The sequence below is a fragment of the Hypanus sabinus genome, chromosome 3 (genome assembly GCF_030144855.1).
Source record: "Hypanus sabinus isolate sHypSab1 chromosome 3, sHypSab1.hap1, whole genome shotgun sequence".
Taxonomy (NCBI): domain Eukaryota; kingdom Metazoa; phylum Chordata; class Chondrichthyes; order Myliobatiformes; family Dasyatidae; genus Hypanus; species Hypanus sabinus.
The window spans coordinates 30,693,540-30,712,081 of record NC_082708.1 but is presented as its reverse complement, the minus strand read 5'-3'; the positions used below and the strand labels follow the sequence as shown (position 1 = coordinate 30,712,081).

At 40.1% G+C, this 18,542-nt stretch overlaps 1 protein-coding gene across 8 annotated transcripts in view; it reads right to left on the bottom strand.

Annotated features, from left to right (window-relative positions):
* LOC132391148 (F-box-like/WD repeat-containing protein TBL1X) overlaps positions 1-18,542 on the bottom strand; it is a 349,009-nt gene that overhangs the window by 56,554 nt on the left and 273,913 nt on the right. The window lies entirely within an intron of this gene.

Here is an 18,542-nt window from a genome sequence, read left to right as displayed (position 1 = left end):
AGCTGGTAGAACATGAGGTACGGGCATAGCCAAGCTCACTCATTTCTCAATTGCTAGGACCTTTCAGACAATTCCAGTGGTGTATAGTATTGTGGCTTTCTGAAGGTTTACATAAGTATTGCTATGTACCCCTAATTGTTTAATACTATTGTGCAGTGCCTTTACTATCAGGACAATGTATGTTCATGTTCCAAAGTCTTTCAATTTCCTCTTAATTCAGCGTATTTCTGGTGTTTTTCACTTCTGATTTCTGTAAGTTGTGTGTGTTTGGAATAGTTACATCTGTTAGGTAAGTTGTCCTTGATTGTTTATTCTGTATTGTTATATCCAGACGGTTATTATAGATTGCTCTATCTGCAATAACAGATCGGTCGTAATACAATTTGTGGGGACTCTGACCCTAAAGCTGGACCAGGCTTGTATTAATAGCAAGGTATTATTTCTTTTATGAGTTTGTATTTTAAAGCAAGATTTTGATGAATGATATTATTACTAATATTATTGATATTAATATAAATAATATTAATATTATTGGCCGGCTGGTGGCATAGTGGCATCAGCGCCAGGCTACAGAGAGAAGGCTCCGGAGTTTGGATCCAGCCGGCTCCAGGAAACCTGGAGAGGGATGGGCTCTGCCAGGTTTCAGATGCCCAAGACACGCCATATGATGAGCAATCACAAAAAAAAAGATTGGTGCAAAAAGCTTGTCGTGACAGCGCCCAGCGACAGACACAGACACAGACACACACACACACACACACACTCTCTCTCTTATTATTATCCTTTTAGCAGAATATCTTGGTCCAAAACTGATCTGGAAAATTTACCAAGAGAAATAAGAACTGAAATTTACAAATTTTTAAAAATGTTATGTACACTTGAATGCACTTCGAACAGGAGGAAGCAGAATAACAGACATAAAAAATTTACACAACAATCAGATAAAACCTCTAAGGCTAGATTTTCATCAACAAAAATGGGATTCAGCACTGCATGTGAGCATAGGCAATTCTGATAAGAAGTACACACTCTAAACTTGAAAGCACAACACAGAAAAATGAAGAAACATCACTATTGAAGAAAAAGTTAACCAATGGAAGAGCATGAGCCTCCATGGAAAACATCAACACGATCTGAGCAGACTAGATGCAAAGCCAGGCTGAGAAGTAGCAGATGGAGTTCAATCTGGAAAAGCGATACATTTTGGAAGGTCGAACTTGAGACAGAGTACAGAGTAAAGGCATGATTCTTAACAGTATGAAGGAACAGATGAATTTTAGGGGTCTATGTCCACAGATCCATATAATTTGTTGTACAAGTTGATACATGGTGTAGAAGGCACATGGTGTGTTGACCTCTATTCATCGGAGGACTGAGGTCAAGAGCCACGAGGTAATGTTGCAGTTCTATAAAACTCTGCTTAGACCATGCTCGGAACATTGCGTTCAGTTCTGGTCATCTCATTATAGGAATGATACTGAAGCCTTCCAGAGAGTGCAGAGAAGATTCACCAGGATGCTGCCTGAATGAGAAAAAGTTGAGCAAACTAGGAATTTTCTCCTTGGAACGAAGGAGGATGAGAGGTGTTTTAACAGAGATGTATAAGATGATAAGAGGCATAGATTGAGTGGGCATATTTAGATTTAGAGTTACAGCATGGTAACAGGCTCTTGCTATCCAACAAGTCCCAGCTGCCCTATTGCACTCATGTGACCAATCAACCTACTTACCCGCTTAACTTCGGAATGTGGGAGGAAAATGGAGCACCTGGAGGAAATACATGCGGTCTTGGGGAGTACAACTTCTCAAAGACAGCAATAGGAAATACACCTGGGTCATAATAATTACACTACCACTTTATCCTGATGAAGGGTCTTGGCCCAAAACGTTGACTGCTCATTTCAACAGATGCTGCCCGACCTGCTGAGTTCATCCAGCTTGTTTGTACGTGTTGATTTGACCACAGCATCTGCAGTGTACTTTGTGTTTCCTACCACTTTATCATGCTGCCTCAAAGGATAGCTAGCACCTTTCTCCCAGGGTGGAAATGGCTAGTATGAGAGGACAATGTTAATGTAATTGGAAGAAAGTATAAGGAGGTTGTCACACATAGGTTATTTTTTTTTAACACACAGAGTAGTTTGTGTGTGGAATGTGCTGCCAGGGATGATGATAGAGAAAAATACATTAGAGACATTTAAGAGAAAGAGACTCTTAGAAAGGAAATTGGAAGGCTATGCAGGATGGAAATGTTAGATTTATCAAGGAGTAGGTTAAAAGACCTGCACAATATTGTGGGCCAAAAGGCTTGTACTCTGCTGTACTGCTCTATGTTCTAACATAAACAAAAGAGGAAAGTAGGCTTGCCATACTTGAAAATGCATATAGCCCACAACATCCTGCAATTGAGGAAATCCAATATGCAGAAAATTGTTGCTGTTGGTATCTACAGTATTGGTTTGCTTTACTTCCTGCGTTAATAACACTATACGTACATGTAGTTAGTATCTAAACTGTTATATTGTGCTTTGTCTAATTGCAGAAGTCTGGAAAGATTTGGTTATCAAAACTACTTCTGTTTTCGTCAGCCTATGATTTTTACACTGTTAAAGCAAGTGAAATGAAAACCACTGACTGAGCAGCAAATAACAGATGCTTTGAATATAGTGGCCCACATGTTGAGGGAAATGCTTGAAATTCAGCACTTAATTGCCCACATTTCTCTCACTATTGTCAGCAAGTTCAAGATTTCTATATGTAAGTTAGAAACATGGATGACCAACACTTGTCAGCAGTTGTTTGCAACTATAGAATACTAAGTTGTAGCAATTTCCCAAAATTTTACAAGCCTCTAAGGCTAAGTTGTAGTTTACATGCATGTTTTAAAAACATACATTTTTTTAAAACCTTTGTTTTAAGTGCTTTGGTTTTTGAACTTGACTGTCGAAGTGTTGTACCAGGGTATGGCCACTGTTGCATGCAAACAGCTACTTGAAGCCACAAATGAGCTATGTGTCTGGTTGATGACCAAAGTTGAGCGAGCAGCCGCAGAATAGACATGACAAGCCCCTTCACCAGAGGTGCTAACCCTCCCTGGACCTCTGGACCCCCTAACACAGCAGCATGAATTCCACCATCAATAACTACTAGGAACTGATACACTGCTTTATAGGACTATAGTGGCATTGATAAAGTTCTTTGTTCTGGATTTCATTTAAATACATAATTTGTTACTCAGTTAAATAATAGTTTTTTTTTATAACTTCTTAACTATTTCCATGAAACTCCAGCAAATTAGGGCAGCCATTTAATTGGACTGAGATGTACTGGTCTCAATGTGCCCCAATTAACCAGAATGTACTGTATTTATACAGTATATCCTTTGAATATGAGCATTTTATAAACTGAGATAAGAGAAATTATATCAGGCAAAGAAGATAACTAAAAAACTAAACAAATATTTCATGGACAAACACAATAAAAAAACTTGTGGAACTAGTGGAGAAAGTGTAGTTTTTTCTAACTTCTTTCAGCCCAACGTCCCGTCCCCCCCCAAAGCACCTTCATACCTGCCAATGCCCCTCTTAAGCACCATATACTTTCTGGCACTCCATAGTGTAAAAACATGTCTACCATATGCTAACATGAGAAAAATGATTCTACTTTAAATTATTATTTGTCTTTAAACCTAGCTTACACAGTACCTGTGTGCTGTACAGCAGTTTCAATATAATTATCATCCTTTCGCTTGATGGTTTTTAACAAGAATTTAAAAATCTGATTCAAGTTGTGATAGCAAAAGGCTCAAGTCCCCATGCATAACAATGTCCAAGTGGTTTCTGTTTTTTGAGAATGTGGTTCACTGCACTGAAGCTTCTTTCAACAAGGTAAGAGGATGGAAATGCAAAGAAGAGCAGTTTGGCTCTTCTCCAAAGACCAGGAAACTTTGTGTGACAATTTTTGAAAAGCATTTTTGATTCTTCATCATTCTGAATTTCGATAATTTCTTCCTGCTTTTCCATCGTGCAAAGAAATGAGTTTAATGACCCAGTCCAGAATTTCTAGATCGTTCAAATCCTTGAATTGATTCTGAAAATCTTTCTTCAGTAGCTGTAGATGTAAACAGTACTCTTGCAAAGAGAGTGCCATACTTACTATGCAGGGAAACTGTGAGAACATTCTTCTCCCATTGTTTTGCTTATATATTTCCAATTATCCGATAAAAGTGGACACTGCACTCTTTGCCTGAATTAAATTAAAAGTTCTCACCCTGCAGTTTCATACCTAGAATGTTTATTTGGTCATACAGATCAGCTAAGTATGCCACATCTCCATGTAGAAGTTCAATCTTGTTTCCAAGCTCTTGTCTACTTTGAGCAAAAATTCAACCACGGTGTCAAAAAGATCAAAGAAACATTTTAAGCAGCAGCCTTTTGATAGCCAAAGCACTTTATGTGAAGAAGGGAGTGTTCAAACACTTCATCATAATCTTGGCATAACTAGCAAAATATTCTGCTATTTAATGGATGAGCTTTAATTTTATTGATAGCAGATACTGTATTACAAGAGTCATGCTTGAAAAAAAGTCACTGTCTGAGGTTTTTGGCTGCAGGATGTTGCTGTTGAATTACACAATACAATCTTAGAATTTCTTTTTTCATGCCACTAAAGCCAGCATGGCGACTTGTCATATATGGTGTGCCACCTGTTGCTCAAGAAATCATGTTCCTAATCAGAATACTTTTATCTTCAATATACATTTTGAGCTTGTGATAGATTGATTCTCCATTGATATTTATTTTTAACACTTTACAGAAGAGAATCTCTTCATACTTTTTCATTTTTGATAAACCATATATATGTCATTAGCAATGCCTCATTGTCTTGCACAGTTGACTCATCCAGTTGTATCCCAAACTCTATTTTTTGTAGCTCTGTGCACAGTTGATACTCAGTGTCTTCATTTATTTCATCATGATGAGGTACAGAGTTATTACTCAGAGGAATTGATTTTAAAATACTGGTACCCATTTTGGGAACAGAGGTGAGCACTTCTGATACAGCAGGCATTATTAATCTTTCACCAATTTACCACACTTTGCTATGGTTTTGGAAATGTTATAAGAAGCAATGAGACCACTACTAAAGTCATCTTTAGCTTTCCTGGCAATTTCTTGAATGTGCAGTGTTTTTCAAATGCTTCTTTCATCTCTTGGAACTGAGTAATACCATAAGTAGCCTTTTCAGGGTGTCTTTTAAGCTAGGTAATTGGTGAAATACATAATCATCTACCAATATACATATAACCTCACTTAGGGGTAATCACACCTTAGTCAATTTAATATTAAAATTTTTTCTGTTATTATGGATAAAATACAAAATAAAGAATTGTTTGGAAATAATCTACATTGCTTTGATTGATAGAAAATATCAAAGAGCTCACCATTGTTCAATTGAACCACCAACATCTATTGCAATAATTTTTTTTAAAATACAGATACTGGAAATCTGAAATAAAAGCTGAAAGCACTGAGTGCAGAAAAATGAATAAACATAAGATAAAAACATCGCTCCACTGGATATTTTTGAACTGAATGCCTTTTAATTATTTAGAATTAAGTTAAAGTTTATCAGTTGAGGTTTAGCAGTTTGAGGTGCAATGAAAAATTAAACTTTAAGTACATACATGTCACCATATATAACCCTAAGATTAGTTTTCTTGCAGCCATTCTCAGTAGATACAAGAAACACACAAGAAAATCTATGAAAAACTACACACAAACGGACAAACAACCAATGTGCAAGACAATAAAGTGTGCAAATTCAAAAAGAAAATAAAGAGATGATGATGATAATAATTAAACAAATAAACAAATAATAAATAAATAAATATTGAGAACATTAGCTGGAGAGTCCTTGGAAGTGAGTCCATAGGCTGTGGAAACGGTTCAGAAATGGGACAAGTGAAGTTGAGTGAAGTTATCTGCTTTGATTCAAGAATCTTATGGTTAGGGGTAATAACTGTTCCTGAAACTGACAGTGTGGGTCTTGAGGCTCGTGTACTTTCTTCCTGATGGCAGCAGCAAAAAGCATGGCCGGGATGGTGAGGGTCCTTGATGATGGATGCTGCTCTCCTGCAACAGTGCTCCATGTCGATGTATTCACTAACGGGGAGGACTTTTCTGTAAGGGACTGGGCTGTATCCACTACATTTTGTAGCTTTTTCCACTCAAGAGCATAGGTGTTTCCATAGCAGGCCATGATGCAACCAGTCAAAATACTCTCCACCACACATCTATAGAAGTCTGTCAAAGTTTTAAATGACATGTCGAATCTTTACAAACTTCTAGTGAAGTACCTTACATGTTGGACCCAGGACAGATCCTCTGAAATAATAACACCAAGGAATTTAAAGTTGCTAACCCTCTCCACCTTTGACCCCCAATGAGAACTGGCTCATAGACCTCTGGTTTCCTCCTCCTGCTCCTTGGTCTTGCTGATATTGAGTGAGAATTTATGGTTGTGTCACCATTCAGCCAGATTTCCGATCTCCCTCCTACATGCTGATTTGTTATCGCCTTTGATTCAGCCATCGACAGCAGTGTCATGAGCAAACTTAAATATGGAATTGGTGCTGTGCTTAGCCTCGTAGTCAGAAGTATAAAGCTTAAGTGATTTCAAAGTTCTTTAAAAATTGTTAATTGACTTAAAAGAAAGGTTAGCAATCTAATACTAGATATAAATATGGCATTTTTACAGAATGGTTTAGAAATTAATCCTAGTTTCACAAAACATTTTCATCAACTTATCACCATTTCCAGTGCTTTGTGTGCTCTAATTGTATTCTGTTTAATGAAATAAAGAATATCCAACAAAAGTCCGCGGCCTGAACCTTCAAAATACATTCACATAATAGTTTTTTAAAATGGACACTTGAATTGACAAATAAGGATTCTTAGCTTCCTGCCAATAAGGTAGTACTTGGGTAAAGCCTCTTTAACCAGCTGCATTGACATAAACAGAAAATGAAAATATGGCTTCTGTGTGAACTATTCCTTCATCAATCATTGAGCACTCAACCTTTGCTGGAGTCCAAAATTTCCCTTTATGGAGTTACTGAAGAAGCTTCTTTCAACCTGCCTCAGCAGTTACTTTACTGTTGAAAATCATCGCTTGTTGCTCTTCATGAATCATATTATTGCACAAGCCAATTACTGAAGACTACAATGTACCTTCCTCGCGCTGGGGCTATATGGCGTTGAGGCACGTCCCCTGGGTGTTAGATGGGGGATCCCTCGTGTGAGGGGTGCACCGGATAATATGGAAGAAGGTGCCGCGAACCAACATAGCCTAGGAGAAGGAACTCCTATTCCAAACCCGGGTAGATAGAACTCATTAGCCTTGGATGGCAGCCTATCTAGGAGAGGGTAAACTCTGATTTCAAACCTGGGCAGGTGGAGCTCGTTAGCATGGAAATGCCATCGCCTGGGGGGAGGTGACCCCGACAGAAAACCCCTGGTCCTCTAGGTTGGGGGTTGTGCAATGGGCTAACAACCCGTTCACATAAAACAAGCAATTGTTACAGAAACCGTCAACAGATTGTCAACCACTAACTCAGATCTCGGGAAAAGCACGGCCCCATTCAGGAGGCTGATGACGCACTGCAACCAAACCCGTCAGGAAGCTGCTGGGCTAACAACCCTCCTTCACCCGAGGAAAACCAAAATGGAAGTTCCAAAGCTGCTCTCACAGAAGAAATCTATCCTAATCGGAACATGGAATGTGAGATTGCTTTGGGACACAGGTAGGTGAGCACAGGCAGTGAAGGAAATGAACCGATACCACCTCACACTCCTGGGCATGTGCAAAGCAAGGTGGAATACTTTTGGTGAGAGCAAACTGCAGACGGGAGAAACTATGCTCTATTCCGGCAAAGAAAAAGAGGAAGACCCGCATGAGGCTGGTGTGGCCTTGATGTTGTCCAAAGAAGCGGCCAGAAGTTTGATAGAATGGGAACCAGTGTCCAACCGTATCATCACAGCCAGGTTCGAGTCCAGATTCCAGAAGGTATCCATTATCCTGTGCTACGCCCAACTAACAATGCAGAGGAAGAAGAAAAAGATCTGTTCTGCACCCAGCTTCAAACAGTAGTTGGAAAGGTACCTAAGCAAGATATGTTGATCGTCATGGGAGATCTGAATGCCAAAGTAGGCAGTGATAACACTGGCAGGGAGAGAGAGATGGGCCAGAATGGTTTGGGGAATATGAATGAAAATGGAGAACTCCTTACCGACTTCTGTGCCTTCAACCAACTGACCATTGGAGGTACCCTCTTTCCCCACCGACACTACCACAAGATAACCTGGGTCTCGCCTGACCATCAAACAGAGAACCAGACTAATCACGTCATAGTCCGCCAGCGCTGGAGAAGTTCATTGCAAGACGTGAGATCCAAAAAAGGAGCAGATATTGGATCTGACCACCATGTGGTTGTTGCAAAGCTGAAGATGAAGCTGTCAGCCAAGAAGAAGCAACAGAACACGCAAATAAAGTTTGATGTTAGAAAACTACAGACGGAAGAGAACAAGAAAGATTTCCACATCGCCTTGCAAAACTGCTTTGGGGCTCTTCAAATAGAGGAACAAGATGAGAGTACAGCGGAACATGCCTGAATTACCTTCAAGCAGGCCACTGCAGGAGCCTGCGAAGAAGTACTGGGAAGACCACCAGTCAACAGTAAACCTTGGATCAGGGACGAGACATGGCAGAAGGTGGAGGAGAGGAAAAAGCTCAAACAGGAGTTGAATCAGGCCAGAATCCGGCAACAGAAACAAATTGCCACCAACAGGTACAGCATGATGGCCAAAGAGGTGAAGAAACAGCTCAGAAAGGACAAGAGGTCATACTTCAATGAAATAGCAGAGCAAGCAGAAACAGCGGTCAGTAAAGGGGACCTCAAGGCACTCTACACGACAACTAAACTTTTGAGAGGGAAGAAAAGCAATTTCAACAGACCTGTTAGAGACAAGACAGGCTATCTGCTCACTTCGTTTGAAGATCAGCTGGCGAGATGGAAGGAACACTTCCAGGAAGTATTGAATAGACCACCACCACAGAACCCACCTGACCTGGAGCCTGGAGGCCCACTCAACATCAATAAAGGTGAAATCACCAAGCAAGAAATTCGAAAAGCCCTGAAAAGCCTGAAGAACGGCAAGGCTTCTGGAGAAGACAACATTCCTGCAGAAGCATTGAAAGAGGGTGGAGAGGTTATGGTGGACAATTTGCATATACTGCTGAATTTGATATGGAGAACCGGAGAGATCCCATCAGATTGGAAGAAGGGCCTCCTTGTGAAGCTGCCAAAATCTGGAGATCTTTCACTGTGTGGCAAGTGGAGGGGGATCACCATGTTGTCCATTCCTAGCAAAGTTCTCACCAGGGTCATCTTGGAGCAGATGAAAGACGCCATTGACCAGAGACTTAGAGATGAGCAGGCAGGGTTCAGGAAAGAGAGATCATGCATTGACTAGATAGCTACGCTTAGGGGAGTCATTGTGGAGCAGACAACAGAATGGCAAACTTCACTATATGTGTGTTTTATTGATTTTGAGAAGGCATTTGACAGCCTGGACAGAAAGTCAATGTGGAGCATCTTACGACACTATGGTGTACCGGAAGAGATAATGAATATCATCAAGCAGCTTTATGATGGCTTCTCATGCAGGGTCATCCACGATGGGAGACTGTCCGAAGAGTTCCTGGTCACTACTGGAGTTAGACAGGGATGCCTGCTGTCACCGCTACTTTTTCTTGTGGTACTCGACTGGGCTACAAGAACAGCCTATGCTGGCTCAGAGAGGGGCATCCAGTGAACGTTAACAGGGAAATTAGAAGACCTGGCATTTGCAGATGATCTCGCTTTTCTCTCACACCAGCTTCAAGATATGCAGACGAAAGTAGATTCCTTGGGAGAGACCTCACAGCAAGTAGGCCTTAAGATCAGTCAAGAGAAGACCAAAGTTCTACGCATTAATAACAAACAAGAGGAGCCATTACAGATTAAAGGATAAATAGTTGAAGATGTAGACAAATTCACCTACATCGGAAGCAAAGTCAGTAAATCAGGAGGTACAGATGAGGACATCAGAGCAAGGATCAGAAAAGCCCAACATGCCTTCACAACCCTGTGACCTGTTTGGAGATCTACAGCCATCTCTGTCAAATCTAAGCTCTGTATATTCAGCTCCAATTGAAAGCCATCCTGCTATATGGATCCGAAACATGGAGAATCACTAACACCAGCTGCAACAAGATCCAGACCTTTCTCAACAAATGCCTCCAGCAGATCCTCCGCCTCAAGTGGTACGACAGAGTGTCAAACCTAGACCTATGGAAGAGAGCAAACCAAGAGCCCATTGTATTCCAGATAAGGAGGAGGAAGTGGAGATGAGTCGGCCACACCTTGAGGAAGAGCCAGTCGAGTGTCACTCGACAATCACTCGAATGGAATCCACAAGAGAAGAGAAGAAGAGGTCGCCCAAAGCAAACCTGGAGGTGTAGGCTTTTGGATGAACTGAAAGCTGCCGGCCAAACTTGGGAGACTGCAAAAACATCTGCTAGAGATCGCAGGAAGCGGAGGACTTTTGTTGAGGCCCTATGCTCCATAAGGAGTGAAAAGGATTAAGAAGAAGAGACAATGTACTTTATTGATCTTGGCACAAAATGTTTTCGAGCAGTAATGATGAACTTGGCTGGCTGGTGGCACAGTGACATCAGCGCCGGACTCCAGAGCAAAGGTTCCCGAGCTCGAATCCAGTCGGGCCGCTCCCGGACACGCTTTCCATCCATGCCGGGTTGAGTGTCGAGCTCACAACTTGGCCTTGTAAAAAAAACACTGCGCTGTGAGAAGGACATGGGGGACCACTTACAGAATCTTTCCTCCAAGACAACCACTTGAAAAAATAAGTGGTCGCCAAGGCTCTGGCAGAGTATGGCACACACAAAAAAAAGATGAACTAGTAATTGCAATATTTGTCTAGAAAGATGAGTATTAATTTTGAAAAAATAAAAAAAACACAGCATCACCAATTTTCTAAGTGCATATAATGTTTGGGTTGTGGGCAATTGTTGTCTAGAAAAACAATTATTGCCAATCCTGAATAGCCTTAAGAAGGTGATGGCGAAATAACTGACAAAGGGTCTCGGCCTGAAACGTTGACCGCTCATTTCAAAGGATGCTGCCCAACCTGCTAAGTTCATCCAGCTTGTTTGTATGTGTTGATTTGACCACAGCACCTGCAGTGTACTTTGTGTTTTCTACAAGGTTGACCAGCCTGGGACAGACATCCACATGTCTAAATTTAGTGCCTAGATTCCCTCTCCTGTTCACAATTCAGTAGTTTTATGGTCACCTAATTATTTTTCCCAATTCTAGATTATTCTGAATTTAAGTTCCACCATTGCTGCCTTGGTGGGTTCCGAATTCACATCTTAGGCTATGTCCACACTAGACTGGATAATTTTGAAAACGCCGGTTTTGCGTAAAAACAATAGGCGTCCACATTATGCATTTTTAAAAATATCTCTGTCCACACTGAAATGGAGATTTCGGCAAATCTCCTCCTCCTGCGCATGCGCAGGACACATCTACCGAAAACAAGCGATATGTTTGGTGTCGAACCTCGCCATAAAAGTGCGCGTTTTTGTAGTTACAGACTAGAAAAACTTAAAACGACAGACAGCTATTGGCTTTTGCGCAGGAAAACTTAAAAATGAAAAAAAACAAATACTGGACAACCATTGAAAAACTAACTAACTAACTCTGTTGCATTAATAAAGCACCTTGTTAAATGTATAAAACATATCTGCATCAGTGTTATCTTGTATTTCTATACAGTGTTACATTAGGCTGTTACACATCTATTGTCAGAGAAGTACTTGCATAAGTAGGTAAACCACCTTCATACGAGCAAAGACAGAAAACAGGGCAAAGTGAGTATACTTATTTAATCAGTAAGTTATGGATCAAAGTATTTGCTGAGTACATTTCTAGCTCTTCTGGCATCAGTTTCGTTGCCCCCTGTTCTGAAATTGTTAGGTTGCATTCAAGAAAACAATGAAATAGCGCGCTGCCGTCTGACAGCATTTTCTCAGAAGTCTCCGGTTACTCCATCCACACTGATCCGGCCAATCCGGCATTTTCAAAAATACACACTTTGGAGAGCATTTCTGAAAAGCTCCAGTTTCGGGGGATGAAAACACCGTTTTAGTGTGAACAGAGGGTAAAAACAAAGAGAAAAAGTTTCGGTTATGGATTTATCCAGTGTAGTGTGGACATAGCCTGGACGTGGTCCAGACCTCTGAATCACTGAGAACTAAACTCTTGCACAGCCACTGTAACACAAGATAGGTTAAGAAGAATTTATGTCAAGCTATCATCAGAATTGACATCACTTTGGTATCAGTAAAGGTTAATCTATTTTTAAGCAACCCACAACATAGATAGTTGATACAACTGGAAAAAAAATTACAAAGACAAAATAGAATTATACAAACAAAACAAATTACTGTCCCATATGTGGAATCAGTGACAGAAATCAAGCTAGTAAATTTATGTTGTATTTCCTTTATCATAAGTGTATTCTATATTTAGAGAGGTAGGCCCAACCCACGTACAATTTTCCAGCTGTGATCTCATGGGGTCTTTTATACTCTAGAGGTTGAAAAACCTATTCTTATTTCCAATTGTAATTGATAATAATTCCAAATTATTTTATCTTATATTTACAGTGACACCAGAGGAAGCCACTTGGCCCATTGGATTCATGCTGGCTTCTAGAGGAATGATTTCATTAATCCTCTTATTTCCTCACACTACCTTAACCTGTTCTTTCTCAACGAGCCTGAGAACTGCTATTTGATCACTTCTATCATTCATCTACACTAAGAGGCAATCTACTGGAGATGATTAATATACCAGTACACTTCCGGGGAGGTGGGCAGAAACTGGAGCTCTGAGTAGAAGCCTACATGGTCACAAGAACATACAATATCAATGTAGGCTGCACCTGAAGCCACAACTAAACCCAGGTCTGAGATCTGAACACTAATTTCTTTTAGAAACATAGAAAACCTATGGCACAATACGGGTCCTTCGGCCCTCAATGCTGTGTCGAACATGTACTTTTGCTCATTTAGCTCTCTAATTCAGGTATTTTCATCCCCTTCTCTCTTTTTCCAATTCCCATTCTGCCCCCCTCCCTTCATCCTTCTCCTCTCTTCACCTATCCATCAGTTACCCCTGGTGCCCCTCCTCCTCTCATAGTCCATTGTCCTCTCCTATCAGATGCCTTCTTCTTCAGCCCTTCTCAGTTTCTTAATTCATTCACCCCTCCCCCATCCACCTTCCTCCTCACCTAGTTTCACCTACCACCTTGTACTCCTTCCCCTCTAACCACTTCCTTATTCTGGCTTCCTCCCCCTTTCTTTCCAGTCCAGATGAAGAGTCTCAGTCCAAAACACTGACAGTTCTCTCTAAAGATGCTGCCTAGTGTGCAGAATTTATCCAGCATTTTGTGTGTTTTCCTCTGGATTTCAAATGTCTGCATCTGATCTGAATCTCTTGCATTTAATATGTTTTGCTTTCTTACTATTTAAAAAAATCCCACCTTGCTACTTTTTCTCCCAAAAATCTCACATTTATCTATATTTTACATGATCAGTCATGTCTTTGCATATTCATATAGCCTGTCTCCATGAATCTTTTCAGCCAACAGTACCATTTAGTTTTATATTATCAGTAAACATGAATACTTTATACTTGATTTCCTCATGCAGATGATTGAACAGCAAGCGCCACAGCACAGATCCCTCCAACACCCCACATTTACATTCTCCCAGACCTAAAATGATCTGTTTCTTTGTAATCGTTCTATTTTTCTTTAACTAATCTAAGGCAGTTTAGTACTTACAATATCTGTGTGCTCTAATCTTATTTGATAATCTCTTGTGTGACATCTTTTGAAACACTTTTTGCAAGTCCAAATATACCACATCATCTGGTTCCCTCTGCATCTGATCTTGTTACGGCATCAAAAAAACACAGATTCATCAAACATGATTTCCCTTTTAAATACAAAGAACACTGCAGATGCTGTGGTCAAATCAGACATACAAAAAAGCTGGATGAACTCAGCAGGTCGGGCAGCACCCATTGAAAGAAGCAGTCAACGGATGCTGCCCGGCCTGCTGTATTCATCCAGCTTTTTGTATGTATGATTTCCCTTTTACAAGTGCATGTTGATTCTGCCAAATCCTACCATTAATTTACAAGTGCAACACTATCTACCCTTCACAAAACCACAATGACTAATTTCTCTTGAATTTTACCCCTTTGGGCTGTTATCACTCTAAATTTCATACACACATAATACCAACTACAAACCTTATTGTGTTATAGAATAAACTTACGCCAAATTTTGAAATCCTTCTGTTTTATCTACCATGTGACTTCTATTAGTACTTATCAACTACAATCTTATATAAACAATGACTTCTTGAGAGGGTGCTAGTTTTATGGAACCAGAGATTATGAGACACTGCCATCAGTGAGTGGAAAAGAAATCTTTTTCATTGTAGACACTTATAACTTCATAAAATTTATACGAGAACATAATGTAGCAGACATAGAACCATAGAACATTACAGCACATAAACAGGCCATTTTGCCCTTCTTGGCTGTGCCGAACCATTTTTCTGTCTAGTCCCTCTGACCTTCACCTGGACCATATCCCTCCATACCCCTCTCATCCATGTATCTGTCCAAGTTTTTCTTAAATGTTAAAAGTAAGCCCACATTTACAACTTCATCTGGCAGCTCATTCCACACTCCCACCACTCTCTGTGTGAAGAAGCTCACACAGCTTCTTCAACCTTTTCAACCTTTCTCTGTAACTCAGTTTCTCAAGTCTCGGCAACATCCTTGTAAACCTTCTCTGCACTCTTTCAACCTTATTAATATCCTTCCTGCAATTCGGTGACCAAAACTGCACACAATACTCCAAATTCAGCCTCACCATTGCCTTACATAACCCTACCATAACATTCCAACTCTTATACTCAATACTGTGAATTATAAAGGCAATAGTACCAAAAGCTCTCTTTACTACCCTATTTACCTGTGATGTCACTTCTAGGGAATTTTGTATCTGTATTCCCAGACCCCTCTGTTCTACTGCACTCCTCAGTGCCCTACCATTTACCTTGTATGTTCTACCTTGGTTTTTCCTTCCTCACACTTGTCTGTATTAAACTCCATCTGCCATTTTTCAGCCCATTTTTCCAGCTGGTCCAAATCCCTCTGCAAGCTTTGAAAACCTTCCTCACTGTCCACTACACCTCCAATCTTTGTATCATCAGCAAATTTGCTGATCCAATTTACCACATTATCATCCAGATCATTGATATAGATGACAAGTAACAATGGACCCAGCACTGATCCCTGTGGCACACCACTAGTCACAGGCCTCCACTCAGAGAAGCAATCCTCCACTACCACTCTCTGACTTCTCCCACTGAGTCAATGTCCAATCCAATTTACTACCTCACCATGTATACCTAGCGACTGAATCTTCCTAACTAACCTCCCATGCCGGACCTTGTCAAAGGCCTTACTAAAGTCCATGTAGACAACAGTAGATTGTAGCCAGTTTTCTCAGTTTTAAGGTAAGGACCAGAATCAGAATCAGATTTATTATCACCGGCACGTGACATGAAAATTGTTAACTTAGCAGCAGCAGTTCAATGCGATACATAACCTAGCAGAGAGAAAAAAACATAATAAATCAATTACGTATATTGAATAATTTTTAAAAATGTGCAAAAACAGAAATACTGTATGTTAAAAAAAGTGAAGTAGAGTCCAAATCTTCAATGTCCATTTAGGAATCGAATGGCAGAGGGGAAGAAGCTGTTCCTGAATCGCTGAGTGTGTGCCTTCAGGCTTCTGTACCTCCTGCCTGATGTTAACAGTGAGAAAAGGGCATGCCCTGGGTACTTTGCAGGCTAGTGCCCCAAGATGGAGCTGACTAGATTTACAATCTTCTGCAGCTTCTTTCGGTCCTGTGCACTAGCCCCTCCATACCAGACAGTGATGCAGCTTGTCAGAATGCTCTCCATGGTACAACATAAGTTTTTGAATGTATTTGTTGACATGCCAAATCGCTTCAAACTCCTAATAAAGTATAGTTGTTGTCTTGCCTTCTTTATGACTACATCGATGTATTGGGACCAGGTTAGGTCCTCAGAGATCTTGACAGCCAGGAACTTGAAGCTGCTCACTCTCTCCACTTCTGATCCGTCTATGAGGATTGGTATGTGCTCCTTCGTCTTACCCTTCCAGAAGTCCACAATCAGCTCTTTTATCTTACTGATGTTGAATGCCAGGCTGTTGCTGTGGCACCGTTCCATTAGTTGGCATATCTCACTCTTGTACACCCTCTCGTCACCACCTGAGATTCTACCAACGATGGTTGTATCGTCAGCAAATTTGTAGGTGGTATTTGAGCTATGCCTATGTGCATACTGACAGTAGGGCAGTAGGCTAAGCACATACCCCTGAGGTGCGCCAGTATTGATCGTCAGTGAGGAGGATATGTTATCCAATCCGCACAGACTATGGTCTTCCAGTTAGGAAGACGAGGATCCAATTACAGAGGGAGGTGCAAAGGCCCAGGTTATACCTCTCTATTTACCTATCAAGCACTGTTATCCAAAGTATTTCCAAAAGTTGTTTATAATTTATTTGAGAAGTCGAAGTCAATTGCCCTCACATGAAATGTGCTACATGTCAAGTAAGATGGTTTATATTTTTGTGAAAGGTACCCGATGCATTGTGAATTAAATAAAATGCCTTCTGAACGCCTGATTTGATCTTCTGAACTACAAACAATGCATTTTAAAATGTTCAATGGTTATCAGTACCAAAAATAGATATTATTTGGATTACTTGAGGTGGATTTAAGTGATCTGCTTTAAATGGATTAATTATAAGCAAACAAATAGCTGGTGAGTCAATCAATTTTGTGAATAATCTTCATATAAATAATTCAGCACACATATTATTGTAGTTCCTCAAAATTCTTTTGGGGTGCTATTGATCTTATGGGGCTTCATAGTTTGCCATGGGCACCTGGATTCGGTACTTCAAAGTGAGTGTCAAGCTGGCAGTGTCCTGTGCCACTGTTGGGAGTAGGAAAGCACTTACATTTTTACAGTTCTATTCCTCCTTATCTTGAGAATGACAATGGACATGAAAATTCACAATATTCTTTTCATAGACCACCATTCATACTTGGAACTATATTTGCATTGGGCAGATTCCTTCCTGGGATGTCAGGTATGTTTACCAACAGAGATCACGCAGACTGTGCCTACACTCTTTTCAGTGAGGAGTGATCGCACTGAAACATACAAAATTCTTTTGGAACTTGACAAGGTGAATGCAGGCTTGATTTTTTCTCTGGCTGGAATTACTGGAATCAGATATCACATTCCCAAAATAAGGAGTCAGTCCTTCACAACATGAGAAGAAAGCTGGCCTCCAGAGGGTACTGAATCTTTGGAATTCTTAATGTAAGAGGGCACTGAATGTTCAGTGCACAATCTATTCAAGACAGAGATCAGTACCATTTTATATATGATAAAGGAATCAAGAGGAATGAGATTAGTGTAGGAGAGTGGTGCCGAGGTGAAAGATTCTGTATGGGAGATCAGGAACAGTTTGGAACCTGTTCAAAAAATCCTGTATCAGCTTAGACACGAAACACACAAGAAATTAAAAGGAGTAGATGATCAGGCCCCTCAAGGCTGCCCTACTATTTAATATGTGATCTTCAGTTATTTTCTGTGCTATTTCCCCATACCCCTCTATTCCTCGACCCATCAAATATTTACAATGATTCAGCTTCCACCACTAGCTGAAGATGAAATGTGAGAAGTTTGTCACCCTAATATAGAGCATTCTCCTCAAATAACTGCAATAAAGAAGAATGACTAAGGAACATGGCAAATAATATTTTTTAAATTTTGGCAGTTGTCAACTAACATGCATTCATGTGTGCAATAAATGAGATCTTGCAGTAATTTGTTAACATTTTCTGAGTAACAATACTAATGTGCAAAAAAATACTTAAGCTAAGTGTTCACATTCAAATAACAATTCACATCTACATAACAGCACTGATTCATTTTCATTAACACATTAAATGGAAAACAGACATAACATGCATTAAAAACCTTAATGTTGCAGCATATAGTGAACTTTATAAATACCTTGCTGCAGTTAGGGAAATAATATTTACTATTATACAATATTATAACTGCACTGATTAAGTTATTAAAACACTGTTCTGATATTGCTCTTATTCTTTATGCTACTCATCTGCTGCCAATTGTGATGGCCTAACAGATAAAAGAAATCATATCCTCAGGGATTGTCTGGCCTACCGATTGACTTCATAAATTGATGTTAAAGGATTATT